The sequence below is a fragment of the Canis lupus genome, chromosome 7 (genome assembly GCF_011100685.1).
Source record: "Canis lupus familiaris isolate Mischka breed German Shepherd chromosome 7, alternate assembly UU_Cfam_GSD_1.0, whole genome shotgun sequence".
Lineage (NCBI taxonomy): Eukaryota > Metazoa > Chordata > Mammalia > Carnivora > Canidae > Canis > Canis lupus.
The window spans coordinates 54,985,293-55,001,067 of record NC_049228.1 but is presented as its reverse complement, the minus strand read 5'-3'; the positions used below and the strand labels follow the sequence as shown (position 1 = coordinate 55,001,067).

The 15,775-nt window shown below is 39.3% G+C and overlaps 1 long non-coding RNA gene across 1 annotated transcript; it reads left to right on the top strand.

The window, feature by feature from the left end:
• Positions 1–442: 442 nt before the first annotated feature.
• On the top strand, positions 443–14,521 carry LOC111096909. Its single transcript, XR_005362523.1, has 4 exons — positions 443–639; positions 6,154–6,280; positions 10,809–10,924; positions 11,578–14,521. It is a non-coding gene; the product is annotated as an uncharacterized LOC111096909 (long non-coding RNA).
• Positions 14,522–15,775: the final 1,254 nt, after the last annotated feature.

Sequence of the window (15,775 nt, the reverse complement as noted above, 5' to 3'; positions counted from 1 at the left end):
ACTTATTTTTTTTCCAAGGATAAGCCTACATTGACATATCATAATCACCCAAAGTACATAGTTTACCTTAGGGTTCACTCTTAGTGATGTACGTTCTGTGAGTTAGGATAAAAGAATAATGTCCATCATTATGATATCATATAGAGTATTTTCACTGACCTAAAAATACCTACATCTTAATTTTAATTTAGGTGTTTCTTGAGTTGTTTTATCTTTTCAATGATAATAGCATTTTGTTTTTGTTCTTTTTTAAGATTTGGAATTTTTTTTTTAAAGCTTTTATTTATTTATTCATGAGACACACAGAGGCAGAAACATAGGCAGAGGGAGAAGCAGGCTCCCTGCAGGGAGCCCAATGAGGGCCTCTATCCCTGGCCCGGATCACACCCTGAATCCAAGGCAGACGCTCAACCACTGAGCCACTCAGGTGTCCCAGATTTTATTTATTTGGGTGAGAGCATGCGCATGCGCACGCATGAGATGGGGTTAGAGGGAGAGGGAGCAGACTCCCTGCTGAGCAGGGAGCCTAATGTGGGGCTCAATCCCAGGACTCAGAGATCATGACCTGAGCCTAAGACAGCCACTTAACCGACTGAGCCACCCAGGTACCCCCATGATCGGCATTTTGGAAGACAGAGTGTGAGTACTTTTATTTTCTTTTTAAAAGATCTTTAGTGTGACTCACCCCTTAGATCTATCACAGCTGCTAACTCAGGAAAGGAATGGGTGTGCCCTGGCCTGCTGCCGCAGCAAACTTCTCCATCCCAGGAGCCCAAGGGGGCTAGACAAATCGAAAGCACAGCTCCTGTCTGGATTTGCCAATGCTATTGCCTAACAAACTCACATAAGCTTGTCACAAGAGAACCCAGTAACTCAAGAGATGAGGGTTTGAAAAAAGACTTCTTTCAGGTGCCGGCAGCCAGGGGAGGTGGCAGGCTCAAGCCTTAACAACCCACGTGTCTGTCTGCAAGATGGACACCTAGAGTTTTATAGAGAGGTTCAGGGGGTGCATGACAGAGAGCAAGTACAGAGTGTGTGGTCATGGGTTGGGGGTGGTATGTGTTCAGCCCATGATTTGGGGCAGGGAAGGTTGATATGTAGGGTGTGGCCTTCCAGGTATTCTGTTGCTATCAGGGCTTTTCTGGTTTGGTGGTTGGTGGTCTTTGCAAACATCTTCATCCATGCCTCAAGAAAATAGGGGAAGAGATACCTGTTGGGGTCTATAGTTGAGCAAGAGGGCTCACTGACGTTAGGAGCAAGTAGTTTAATAATCTAGGAATTTGTCTGAACTCAGATTATCTTTCTTAAAATAGTAGTCAAAGAATAGTTTAACACTAACACGATAATATCCAAAAAGTGTGGAGAAAATATGACCTGTATTTCTTACAGAAGTGCTTCTCAAACTTTCATGTGTTTATACATCAATGGGGGATCTTTTTAAAATTCAGATTTGACGCTATAGGCCTAGATCCTATGTGACAAATTAGCTCTCAGCTGGGGCTGATACTGCTGGTCCCAGGACCATGCTGTGAACATCAAAGCTTTATTCTACTATACTACTGAAAGCTGATCATTAATAGGGAAACTAAAATAGCCAGCTATGCATTAGAGTCTTTCCCCAAACAGTTAACACACTGTCATTGTCTCCTAGCAATTTCCTTAGTCTTCAGACCCAACTCCTTCAGAACTAGCATTTTGACGTGTGATATGCAAACAAGTCAATTCTTTATATTAAAAAAAAAAGTGATGGAATTTTTCACTTTTTAGCTAGTAAATGTGTTTGTACAATACTTATTGACTAGATAAACCTTTTACATGGCAAATGTACTTATTTGTTTAAGACTAAGTTAAAGCAGAAATGAAGTTTACAATTAGTGAGATTCTTTTGCTCTTCACTGAGCTACAGAAAGGTAATGATTGATTAGATCCTTTTAAAAGCAGAGAAGAATTTCAGTAAGAAACACCATGAGTACACACATCTGCTTAGGTTACTTGAAACACAGAGATGTTAGTAGTGACATTTGCTCCTGACAGACTTTCCTCTTGTTCATAGAAAGGAGGGTGTGCTGTCTTTATTAATTCTATTGCTAACTAACAGTAAATTTTTGTGAAAATTTCATAGCTGTCACTAGCACAATTTATAGAAGTTAAACCTCTGCTTTAGAAAAAAATTTTTACAAGAAAAAAAATTATGAACTTTGAATTCTCAAAGTACACATATAAGGTTTTTAAGATTTATTTATTTATTTATTTGGGAGAGAGAGATAAAGGTGTATTTTTTTTTAAGTTTTATTATTCATTTTGAGAGAGAGAAAGAGTGTGGGCGTGAGCAGGGGGAGGGGCAGAGGCAAAGGGAGAGAGAGAATCTCAAGCAGACTCCACATGGAGCACAGAATACAATGTGGGACTTGATCTCATGAATACTGAGATCATGACCTGAGCCAAAATCAAGAATCAGATGCTTGACTGACTGAGCCACCCAGGAGCCCCAAACATGTAAGTATTAAATACAGTTTACATTGAATGCATTACATGGGGGGAAAATACTTTATCAAGGAGAATCTGAAATGTAACATCTAGTCAAATAGCAGAGACACTTCACACTTTATGTGTGTTGTACCTATCCATATTTACCATGCTAGAACTTAAAACAGAAATGTTAAGTATTTATTTTAAATAACAATAGTAAATCCATTACATGTTAACATAAATAACATGATTTTTAATGAAAACTAACTGCTTTCCAAGACAAAAAAAAATATTTAGATTAAAGAGTAGCATTGTGGGATCCCTGGATGGCGCAGCGGTTTGGCGCCTGCCTTTGGCCCAGGGCGCGATCCTGGAGACCCGGGATCGAATCCCACGTCGGGCTCCCAGTGCATGGAGCCTGCTTCTCCCTCTGCCTGTGTCTCTGCCTCTCTCTCTCTCTCTCTCTCTCTCTCTCTGTGACTATCATAAATAAATAAATAAATAAATACCTTAAAAAATTAAAAAAAAAAAAGAGCATTGTTTCCTAATTTTGCAAACTTCCTTAGGGTTTGACTTAATAGAAAACATCTGGATTCTCATAGCAGCTTCTCTATTCTATCTTTTGCAACATTTTGTTTTGGTTGAAATATTGAGGAAAATTCTGCATCCTGCAGATATGCAGGTTGGAGGATTATTTTCAAAATCTTTTCAGATTAATTTTGGATATTTTTCTCTGATATTACACCAAAATCCAGCAAGTGCTAGTTTCTTAAATATTATTTGCCATGTAGAATATAAACCCATATCAATGAACTTCTCTGCCTTATTAGATTAAAATCCATTGGTCTCTCTTCTCCTTTGAATATATAATACAATTTTGTAACATCATGCACTGGTCATTCAGAAAATACTATTCACCAAATTATGCAGATCTTCCAAATATTGACACAGCCAGCTTCACTGTCTAGTCACATCGCAGGCTCTGGATCTCCCCGTCTGGCCAACAGTGCTGCACTGCTTGTATTTCCCCCTGGGAACCAAACCTCTCTCTCCCCTCTGCCTGTTCCCGTGTCCCCTCTGCTCATATCATGGCAACTTCTCTAAGAAGCTTTTCCTCACCAGCCTCTGGTCCATGCTAAACAGGTGTCACCTTTTCTCACTCTCAATGTATATATTCCTACAGTGGCATGGCATTGTCACCTTGCTATAACTAACTGTTAATTTACCTCTTAGAAGAATGTGCTCAGGACCAGTATATGTATATGTGTGTATAACAGTCACTCAATAAATGTGTTTGGAACGAGGGAATGAACCAATGACATACCAACCAGGTTTAGAAATTGCTACTAATTAGTTCCTCACATGAGAGGCAAAGCCCGTTGTATATTCTCATCCCAAATATATTCATAAGGTGATCAGGCTACTTACCATCATCCTCTCTCTACCTCATCTACACACTTCCATCCCCAAACCTGGAAGACAGTCCTGCTAGATCTGAGTCCAGGGTTTGGATCACTAAACCCATACTTGCTACTGTGTCCACTGCTTCCAGTCTCGCTCTGTCCCTCTTCTGACTGATAGGGGAGCTACTTCCTACCTGTCTCCAGCTCACCCCACTTTACAAGGGCTAAGCTGTGCTCTCATTCACCACTACCTTGCTTCAAGTGAGATCCTTGGCATAGACCTGGATCTGACCTCTCCCCTATTTCCTCTCTTTACTTCCAAAGCTGAGCCTCAGCCCCACGTCCTTTCTAATCAAATGTTCTACCATTCTGGACAATAGACCACAAACGGTTGTGATCCTAGTTGGACATGGCATTTCCTCTGATTGAATGATAACTCTGTTCTCCATTCCCAGGGTCATTGCCAGACTCCCTTTCTAGAGTACGTGGTTGGGGGTCCTTTACTCCCACCATCTATCAAGGTAGACCTTACTGCCTGCTGAAGCCAAATCCTTGCATTTGTCAATGGTGATAGACCATGAGACATCTGTTTAGCCCAATATGAACCAGCTTGAGACAAATGCACATCAATGACATCAATGTAATATGAAGCATAACAGTATTTGGAGCCCACCCATCTCAAATTGTGGTATTATATACCCACATCAGTTGATTTGAAGATGTAAATAGGATCCAGGGTTTGATTTCAAGTGAAAATTAAGATATAGTGGTACTGTTTTTCATGTCAACCAAATTACTCTAGTCTGAATAACATATTCCTCAATTTTATAGTTTGGCTCTCTCATGCCCCAAACGTGCTGATTGGCCCATTTCCATCTGATCATTAGTCAACACACAAATATAGATTATGGTCTGGGTTTTGTTTTTGCCTCCTAAAAAAAAAAAAAAATCATGCCCAGAAAGGTAACTGAAAGAAATGTTAGTTTTGCCTTAGAATTAGGCTGAGCTTTGTTTATTGTTCTTTTGAAAGCGTATTAAGCATGACTTATCTGTTCTCTGCTTTCTAAGCTGTTCTAGGGGGATAGCAGAGAGGATGAGCCACAGACCTGGATTCTGTTCAGGAGACAGTTAGTGGGAGGCTGTGGTGACAGTACAGAGAAGTTCCTCCAGGCTTGCTGTCATGACACACAGGGCTGGCAGGACCACTGACTCCCCAGTGATCTTTCTGATCTGAGAAAGTGGATAATGAAGCAGATCTGTTCACTTACTACCATGCAACTGGGCCAGGACAGTCTGTTGTAATTACAGCTAATGGCTCATATAAATTGGCCTCCTGCAAACCAAGGATCTAGCAGAGACTCGGCTCATTTCGTAAGAAAACTTAATCATGCTAAACAGTAAAATAAGACTTTTCTATTTCCATTGGTACTACCTCATCATGCCAGAAGGATCCCAACCTTCAAAGCTAGTTCACTGACTTATTCTAAAATAGGTATATTAATGCCCAGCACTGCTAATTCTTCTCTAAACAAATCCCTGTCTGGCTGTATACACATGACTCATATTCTTTCCTTCCTCTAGTGATCCAAGAAACATGTTTATTCTATTCCCTCACATCTACATCTGGGAGTCTTATTAGCAGAAATAAATAAATAATTTAACTCAAATAGCTCAGCTTAACAAATCTGTCTCCCCTTGCAAATTCACATTCACCCTCTAGCACTCCAAAAATGCTTCATTGTTGTTTAAAAGGCTTTGGCAATTTGGGGTATTCTCATTTGTTTAAAAATCCTTAAATATTTTCATTTTATATAAATACCTAACACCAAATTAGAACGAATACCTCAAGAGATGGGGAACAGTGGTGTAAGGGATATTGTCAGTGCCCTGTTAATATCCCCTTGATCTTACTGCCTTTGTGCAAGTAGGCCAGATTTCCAACACCTTGCACCTGAGTTATCTTCCTTGAGGGCTTTTTCTAGCTACTTTGCAGCAGCTCAAAAATGCCAGGGAATTAGCATGTTTCTGCAGGAGCTGTCCACCGATGTGGAAGGGAGGTAGTAAATAAAATCCCAGATCCCTTAGCCAAGACAGGGGCGAGGGGCAGATAACACTGAAATGTGTGTTCTCCATAGGCTCCCAGAGATTCCCTAGTAGGATTAAGCCCAGTAGCCCACTGTGGTGTCTAGCCAAACAATGTACTTTCTATTGGCTGTCTTCTCCTCCTGATATTTGCTTCACCTTCCCAAATAAACGTTTTGTACTCCGGTCTGTTTCTCAGGATCTATGTCTGGGAGAACCCAAATTAAGACACTCAGTGATATAAGAAGTCCTAAGAAGCAGATCATTAGTTGGGGCTTTAGAGTTGAATGAGACCAGCTAAGACACCAAAGTCTCCATTCCTGGTGGTAAGTTGAGTGGTACCAATCTCAGGCATGCTGTGGTAACCCCATTACTAAGACTTTCACCTGTGATAAACTAGAGCATAATACAGGTGAAAGAGGATGTTCTGGATTCTGCAATATCTCTGGCATTTGGGAGACTTGAAGGTAATCATAAGTAAATATAATGAAATTGGCTTGTTGGTGTTAAGTGCAGCTAAAGCTCTAAAGGAAGAAAACAGAAAGCGTACTCATGCTTCTCCCAATTCAGTTCTTCTATTCCTTTCACTGAAGCCACTTTGTCCCCCTGTGTTGTAGGCTGAAAGTGCTGGGAATTAATTACCTCCAGGAGCAGCATTCCACAGGAATTGGTATATAAATACCCCAGCTCTCTCACCTCTTGGATGACTCTGAGATACATGTTTTATGCTGGCTCCCAGTTTTTCCTCATTCACCTTAAGCTCCAGTAGCCCACAGTGATGACTGGCTTAACAATATACTTCTTACTGGTTGGCTTCCCTCCCTATCTCACTTCCTGGTGTTTGTTTTATGTCCTACTTAAGTTCCTGTTCTTGTCTCAAGGTCTGCTTTGGGAGATGCACAAACTAAATCAAATGGTTTTACCCGTCATTAATGTGATTTCCGTGTGGCAGTTGAAGAACCAGGCAAAGCCGTGAGAAATGTGCCAAATCCAATGAGATAGCATTTAAATATTTATAAGAGTTTGGGCCCTATCAGGTTAGAAAAATATTAAATGAATTCAAAATAGGATCAAGAGTAAAGAGATTAGTTGAATCCTATCAACTGGTAAAGCAATTCCAAGGAAGAAGAATTAGATTTTGTATAAACTGAATCTTAGGGACTTGAGTGGGCTAAGAACCTACTCCTTTTGTCAGGACCTATTAGAGCCACTATGCAAAGAACTCATGCTGCCCCAGGGCCTTGGCAGTGTCTTAGGACAATAAATCTCCTATGATCCAAACAAAATTACCAGCAGATATACAGCCTTGTCCATCTGAGAAGGTCTTAATAGAGTAATCTCAATTTACTGGGTAAAAATTTTTCCCTTTTTTTTCTTCCTCCCCACTCAAGGAAAATTTAGATTAAAGGAGAGAAGATGAAAAAGAAAATCAAATATATAGTATTCTTTTATTAAATGTTAGGAGAGCATATGCATAATTGGCATTAAGAGTATAATAATTGGGCAGCCCAGGTGGCTCAGCGATTTAGTGCCACCTTCAGCCCAGGGCCTGATCCTGGAGACCAGGGATCGAGTCCCACGTCGGGCTCCCTGCATGGAGCCTGCTTCTCCCTCCGTCTGTGTCTCTGCCTCTGTGTGTGTGTGTGTGTCTCGTGAATAAATAAATTTTTTTTTAAAAAAGAGTATAATAATTAAGAGAAGAAAAGATCAATCGGGTTCTAAATGTGGTGGAGAAGATCCTAAGCTTGCCTCCTCTCATGGACACAGCAAATCTCTAGCTACGTATGGAACAGTTCCCTCTGAAAAAGACCTGAAAACTAGCAGAACACCTCCTGCACAAAAAGGGTAAAAGGGTCACATCAAGGGCTGTAGGAGAGACAGAGATGTAGTCTCACCAAAAACGCCACCCTCCTGGCATGGCTACCCACCATTGAGAGGGATCTCACAAATAGAGAGCTTCCCCCTGAGGAACAAGAGGTCTATCCCACATCAGGCACTCCAGTTCTTGGAACCTGAACCAGAGACACAAGCCCTCAAAATGTCTGGCTTCAAAAGCCAATAGGGCTTACTTCTACAAGAACCAAAGGGGTGTAGGGAACTGAGATCTGCTCTCAAGGTCTCACACACCGAGATTCACTGCTCCAGGACACAGTACAAAAGCAGCAGTTCCAAAAACAGGGACTATGTGTGAAGGAGATTCACTTGTTAATCCTAAAGCATCTGCTGGAGGGACAGGGCTCATTAGGACTTTCTCCCGCGACTGAAGAGCTGGTGCACACCATTTCTGTGCCGTCCTCTATCTTCCTGGGGCTGGCTTGTCCTCTCCCACTGCCCCACTAAAGCCGGGTGGCATCCTCATCCCTGCACTCTCCTACTCCCTTGCCAAACCCAGTCAGTACACCTCAATCTTACTCCTACTGCCTCCCTTAAGCCAGCAGCCACGTGCGGTACAGGGGACACCCCTTGATTGCCTGGCTCTGGTGGCCTGGAAGGCTTGTGTTTCTGGGCCTCACAGGATTGAAACAATCAGAGAAACAGTTCTTGACAGATTCCCACCCCTCGGGAACTGAGGAGGCCTATTTACTTGTCCTGGAGCTTCAGCCTGAGGAGTAGGCTTCAAGTTTGTCACACATCTAGGGGCTACAGAGGTGCTCTCAGGAAAAAGAGGCCAGGCGATGCCATCTTTGCGCTCTCCCTTGGCCTCACTACAACTGACTGGTACATCCCAGAAAGGGGCATATGCACTCATCTGGAGCCCCAATTGTCTCAACCATCGCCCACATTGCCTGATCTGGAGATCAATGGGGTTTAGGACCGTGGTCCCATAGGACTATATAGATGCATACTTTAAAAGTTGCTGCCTGAGGGTCTGATTTCTGATCAGCCTGAATCTAGGTGCTGATTGAGATCCTTTCCCTCCTGGATGCTGAAAGGTCTTGACACATCATCCTCAATCACTGGGAGCTATCAAGAATAAATCAGGCTGCTTAGACAATCAAAAAGGTTCAAGAGACAACCAAGAGCTAGGGCAAGATAGAATGATAAGTTTCATCTCCTATACAAGGCCACCTCTTCAAGAATGGGAAAGATGTCTGTTACCTAATACATAGAAATAAAGAGTCAAGAAAAATGAAGAAACAGATGAATATGTTCCAAATGAAAGAACAGGATAAAAAACTCAACAACAACAAAAACTTAATGAAACAGAGGTAAGTAATTTACCTAATAAAGAAATCAAAACAATGGTCATAAAGATGCTCACCAAACTTGGGAAGAGAATGGATGAACGTAGTGGGAATTTCAACAAAGAGATAGAAAATGTAAGGAAGTAACAAACAGAAGTCACAGAACTGAAGAATACACTGGAGGGGTTGGGGGCAGGTGAAATGGGTGAAGCGTGTCAAGAGATAGGTACAAATGTCTGGGGATTTTATAAAATAAATAAGTCATGAGAATGCAATGTACAGCATGATGACTATAGTCAGTAATATTGCATCAGGGCCCGGGTATCTCAGTCAGTTAAGTATCTGCCTTCAACTCAGGTCAAGATCCTGGAGTCCTGGGATCAAGCCCTGCATTGGGCTCCCTGCTCAGCGGGAGTCTGCTTCTCTGTCTTCTTCTGCCCCTCCCCAATCCTGGCTTATTCTCTCTCTCTCTCAAATAAATAAAATTTTTTTAAAATAATAATAATAAAAAAATAATAATAATACTGCATTGCATATTTGAAAGTCACTAAGAGTGCTCGCTTCGGCAGCACATATACTAAAATTGAAAGTCACTAAGAGAGTAAATCTTAAAAGTTCTAAAAAAAAAAAAATCTTAAAAGTTCTTATCACAGAAAAAAATGTGTAACTTATGTGGTAATGAATCATAACTAGACTTATTGTAATTATTTTACAATGTATACAAATATTGAGTCATTATATGTTGTACACCTATAACTAATGTTACATGTTGATTATACCTCAATTAAAAAATATTTTAAAATAAATTTTAAAAAAGATCAGTTTGATGAATCTTTTGATTCCTGTTTGAAATGTACACTTAAGCAAACCACTTATAATTTCAAATGGAAATACAAAAGAATTATGGGCTTGTAAGTAATTCTGAGACATTTAGAATAATTACTATGTATAAATTCTTCATGTTTATAGATATAATTTAATACATTTTAAAAATAACTTGAATGCCTAAAAAGACATTTGTTCTGATACTTTAACTGTTTTTTGTTATTTTAATTTATTTTATTTTGTTTAGAGAGGTAGGGGGAGGGACAGAAGGAAAGGAAGAAAGAATCTTAAGCAGGCTCCATGCCCCATGTGGGGCTGGATCTCATGACCCTGAGATCATGACCTGAGCCAAAATCAAGAGGCAGACACTTAACTGACTGAGCCAGCCAGGAGCCCCTTAACTGCATTTTAAAAAATCAAATATAACTTTATATATATACCTTGAAATTAATTTTCAAAATAGAGTAGTTATGTAAATAGAATAATCAGACCCATACATTCAAATTTAAATCTTAAAGAAAAACTAGATGTGGATTTACAACTTTAACAAATTAAATGTTAGTTTTTAAATATCAAAGCACATACAGTCTTTTCAATGAACAAGAGCGACTCTGAGGACAACCAAAAGACTCACTCTTGAAAAGGCAGCAATGCAATGAGCCTGTGTTTAAAAACCACTGTATTACTTCGTATCTTAAAAGGGGGCAATCAAGCAGCCACAAACCCCGTGAATCACCAGCTCTTCTCAATGATTTGTGTTTTCAACCCTTTCACCCTCTTGTCTGAATTGCATCTATTTACTGCCTGATTCTTTTTGAAATTATTTCCATATTCTTCCTGTCAGAGAGCCAGACTGGTCAGAGATATTAAAATGACCCTCAGTTGGATTTTGCAGCTGACTGATCTAGAGGCACAATACAGGGTCATGCTAATGACCTCTACACTTCCACCATTCACGAGGTAAAGAGAATGGAGAGCTTTGTATCTCCATTGCTTCCTTCCTCACCCTCCTTAAAATCATCAGAATCATATCATTGGTCTAGCTCTCTATTATCCTGATTAACTGAATATTCATAGTTATAGGAGATAAAATTTCTTTGAATAAATAAAGCTGCTTTATGTACAGGGTCTGGGGAATATGCAAAGATTTTGTGTTCTTCCTTGTTTTACTCGGATGACTTGCCTAAAACATCTTCTTACCTTAGTAAATAGAATCTTTTGGTGAGTTTCCTAGAAAGTTCCAGGGCAGATTCCAGGTAATTAAGACAGTTCATTGCCCCATTTTTCTAGGTAGTGCTAAATAACAATAGTTGCATTTGTTTACATAAATGGTCTTCTCAAAGAAAGTAAGTAAAATACTTAGGCTTTAAAAATGTTGGCTACTGTTTACTGCATAAATCAGTCAGAAATTGAGATCGAAAGACCCAAACATTCCATCTATCCAAGTCACTAGTGTTCTCTTACATAAAATGGAAGCAGCAAGCTATTGAGAATCCCCCATCTGCCCCACCTCAAACCCAAGCACAAATCCTGGGGCTGACATCCTCACCTGGAATCTCAGTTGCTCGAAATCCTATTACTTACACTTTGAAATTTCTCTTTCATGCTTTCAGGTCCCCAATGAGATCCTACTCCTTAACAACAGATGAACCCACCTACTTCTCCAAGAAAATAAAGACCATCCTTTCTCTTCTCCTGCACAGCCATGCAGCTAACATGTCTTGAGCATCTGCTATCTGCCAGGCAGTATGCTAGAAAGAATATGCCTGAGAGAAAAATAAGATGTAGTCCCTGCCTTCTAGAAATGCATCGTCTAGTAAAGAGGAGGATGTGGGAAAAAATAACTAAAAATATAGCAAGTGTAGCTGAATAAGATGGGACCATCATTCACAACAAGCAGAGCTTTTATAAAAGCAAGTGGAAATAAAAGATATAGTTATCTAGGATTTTTCCCTGAATTCATTCTACTTCTTATATTCTAATTTATTATTATTTCCCTGTCCATTGTCTATGACTTCTCCCTGATTCAGTATAGGGAAATGTAGATGCAAGATACATTCTAAACCATCTTAAAAATTCAAGTTAATCTAATAAGTTATCATGGTGCTTAAGACCTTAGTTCTGGGGAAGATGGTTCACTGCTGAGTTATTTACAGTACAGTGTGAGTTAGCACAAAATAAATAGAGCCTTTTCAAAACGAGAGAATCACAATGGCCTCAGTTCAGCAATGACCATTTTTAGTGACAGGAATATATATGTCAACAGAAAGATGGTCACAAATTGATGACCTTAACCTTGAACCAGAGTTTTAAAAAAACTCAAAAATTGTATTCTGTCTTTGTTAATGACACAGATCATAACTTTCAGCAATAAAACTTCATTTATCAGCCTTTCCTTTCTAGTCCACTGGAAGTCCCACCTCTACTGAGTACTCCGTGACACCAAGCAAGTCTCTTGAATACTAAAAGGATCATAAGAACCTGGCTAACTCATGGAAATATTATGGGAATCAAATCACATAGTAGATCTAAAATGTTTTAAAAGTTTTAAAAGTACTATAAATAGGCAATGTATGATATTATTATTAATATAATAGTCATACATATGAGAGCCTGAAATAGCATGATCAAGGGAGTTGATTTTGAAACCAGTTGAAAGTAAAAGTCACAGAAAACCAAAAAGTCTAAGAGAAAGAAAATGGACATTGAAAACTGATCAGATTCTTAGAAAGGAAGAGATTTGCTCCCATTTTTAATATGAAGAACCAAGTGTTCTCTGTCAATTGAGTTTCTGTCAGTCTTAAATATTTAATTTAGTACAGCAAAGCCAAGTTCTAGGTTACTGATCTCTTTTTGGACCATTCCAGGAGTGTAGAGGCCTCCATATGATCCCAGAAGCATATGGAGCATCCTTCCAAGTGTTCTGGGCATTTGCATTTCATCTCTCTCAAAAATAAGTTGTATCAAATCTAAAACATTGTATTTTTTCATCAAGTCCAAAATATTACTGAACATAAGACACATTATTTTTTACATACACACATTATTACATATACTATAAATAGGGAAAGCTCTATGAAGTTATGACATGCCATGACACGTCCCAATTTCAGCGATGTTAAATTGCCAAAAAAAATTTGTCTTAGCATCAATGAATATAGTAATTGCTTTCTTATTATAAAAGTAATCTATATTTGCTGAAAAGCTGGAAAAGACAATATATTTGCAGAAACATTGCTGTAGGTAACGGAAGAGCTAGATGAAACAAGCAGAGCTCGTGTAACTGAAGGCCCAGAGGAAGGACACAAGGTAGAGTTGGTCTAATTCAGGGACTGTACTATCCCAAGATGGTTTTTGCCCATCTCTCTGTTCTGCCTTCCAGGGGGTCCATCCTGCAGCTACCCAACTGTATCCCCCACTCCACCCTGGAGATAGGGCTGCTATCCTAGCAATCCGAGCAAAAATTCCAAAATTCGCTTGCACTGGTGTGGCACTGAGGTCACCTCAGCCCCCTGAACTGTGGTTGTTGGTAGAAAAGTGAAAAAGCTCATGAAAAGCTCGTGGACTGCCTGGGGAAGAAAGCAACACCCAACCAGAAAATCTGCCCATTGCTGGGAAGAAAGAGGGATGGGAATTGCTTGAAAGCTGTGACAGTGAATTTGATGTGTCCTTTTGTCTGGGCTATGATGCTCAGTTCTTTGGCCAAATACTAGTCTAGATGTTGCTGTGAGAGTATTTTTTAGGTGGGATTAAGTGAATCAGTCCCCATTATGTGGGTGGACCTCATCCAATGAGTTGAAAGCTTCAAGAGAAATGCCTGAGGTTTCCCAGAGAAGAAGGAATCCCCCTCAAGACTGCAACATTGACTCTTACCTGAGTCTTCAGCCCTCTGGTTCACCCTGTAGATTTTGGACTTGCAGCCTCCACAATCATCCTACAATTGTGGAAGCCAATTCCTTAAAATCTCTCTATCTCCTTCTCCAAATATTTTCTCCAATTTTATTTATGTGTTTACTTTCCTACGCATAGAAACATATGGCAACACTTTACTCAAATGACATCATACTGGATATACAAGATTCAAAACTTTTGAATCTTGTTTTTGCCCCTAATATATTAAGTATCATTTTTCCATGCTCCTAAATATTTGAACATTTTGTTAACAGCAAATAATCCATCACATAACTGAGCTATAATATGTTATATGTTTACTATTTGACTATACCTAGGCTTTTTGATGATTTCACTGTATTCTTTCAAGTACATAGCACTTTGTCCTTGCATGTAAAGCCAGCGAGGTGCTGCTTCTGGGATCTGAGGTCTCTGGAAGTCAGGATCAAAAGTGTTGCATTTGGCAGATGTATACTTATTTCCAAATTCATCAGGTTGTATATGTTACAAATGTATAGTTTTTTGTATGTCCAAAAAAAAGTGTTAGACTTGGTTCTCCCTGGTACAGGCTGGAGTTCAGTTTTATTTTTTTATGAATAAAGAGCTTGTTGCCAATTCAGCCTTTGGCCAGAGTGAGTCTGACCTGGCATCAAAAAATACCATGATTCTGGAGATAACCACAAAAATCTAAACACACCATAAAGGTCTTTGTGGCAGTCATGTGGGCTTCTGGTCCCTGATTCCATGTCATCATCACCATGAAGAACATGCATCTGTTTGCAATTAACATAGCAATGTTTTTGACTCGTCCAAAATTTGCTGAATTCTATTAAGTTCCTCAAAAGAATGAAAATAAAAAACAAAGAAAATGAAAGGAGGAAGAGGAGTTGTGAAACGAACTTGCACAAGGAGGGTACTCTGCACTCTGTCTACCCATTTACACTATGAATTATGAGATAGAACTCAAATGTGCACTCATGAGTGGTGAACAGAATGGATGTTCTTGGAGAACAAAGAGCCACATGGTAGCATGGCAAACCACATTAGTGTTTCTCGAAGCACAATTGACTGGGGAGTTTCAGGGCCTGACTCTCCTCCCACTGCAGATCTCTCTCCTCATCCATTATCTTCACTGACAGAGGGCCTGGTCTGAGTCCCCAGAGCCAATGACAGCTCCCAGCAGCTGGATTCTCAGAGACAGTTAAGTGGCATTTTTCCCCCAATTACTCTTCTCAGACTTTAGACGGGAGAAAAAAAAAAACATTTTGTGAAATGGTGATGGTAATGGCAAGAATTAATTTGTGGATGTAGTTAAATGCAATTTTAGCAATCCCTTGAAATGTACCATATGCTGAGCACTTCACTGGTACAGACGGCTGTTGCCTTTAGGAAATTGATTTCTGGGTCTCACGTTCTATTATTTAATATATTTTACAGATTTCCTTTTTATTTATTTACTTTTTGCCAAATTTTAGAAGTAACTGTTCCTTATGAAAGCTAGCTTTTATTTTTAAAACTAAACTTAAATCTTCCTACCTAACTATTGCTAGGGGACTCAGTAAGACCTATTTGTAGTCTCTAGTAATCCTGTAAGCTAAAAGAAGATTAAAAGGATATTTTTTCTCCTAGAAACTTAAAGGTTAAAATTTGTTGTATATGTGAAAGTGACTATCTTACAATAAACTTATATTAAACTGAAATTTAAATAAAATTAATAGAGTTTCTAAATTACAGAGAAATAATATATATGATATATATGTGATATATATATATATATATGGTAAGGAAGATTTGGATTTGATAGAAAAGTGAACAAAATGGACAAAAATTATTGCCCTCATGGGGCTTGCACCTAGAAGGGAAAGACATGTCTTTGCACTAAAATAAATTCCACTTTAATCAAGGAGACAATGCTTAATT